The following is a 551-nucleotide window of genomic DNA, read 5'->3' as shown; positions in this document are numbered from 1 at the left end:
ATTGTGAAGCTCAAACATTTGGATGCCCGGAAGTGTGTCCCAATAATTAGCAACAGTCACTGTGGTGCGATGTGACCAACCGTCAAGATATTTGGAGGATATTATTTTTTTATTTTGGAATTTACGAATGTTTTTCTTAAGTTTTTAAAAGTCCAGTTTAGGTGGGTGTAAATGACTACAGAGATTTAAAGAAATGTTGGAGTTTAACTTCCTCAAAGCTGCTAAGTTAGCACCTCTCGTGTCAGTAGTTGTAAAACTGTAAGTTTGACGACATTTTTAAAAATAATTTTAAACCTTGCGTAGGTTCGGATATTGTAGAGTTTATTCAGACTATAAATAAGATGTGTTTCATTTATATATTTCTGTTTTTGCCTTTTTAAAATGCATGTGTGACCTTTGACCCTGTGTTGATAAGACTCAAAAATGATCTTGGCTGTTTTCTTTCTTCTTCTACTCAGAAATCTCTGACTGTAAAGCTGCACGTGGCTGTGATGAGGCTGCACACCCTGTCAGTGCGAGCGCTGCTGTTCTTGGGGCTTTGGCAGACTGGG

This window comes from Oryzias melastigma, unplaced genomic scaffold, assembly GCF_002922805.2.
Source record: "Oryzias melastigma strain HK-1 unplaced genomic scaffold, ASM292280v2 sc03190, whole genome shotgun sequence".
Taxonomy (NCBI): domain Eukaryota; kingdom Metazoa; phylum Chordata; class Actinopteri; order Beloniformes; family Adrianichthyidae; genus Oryzias; species Oryzias melastigma.
The sequence above is the reverse complement of the archived record's forward strand: the minus strand, read 5'-3'. Positions refer to the sequence as shown.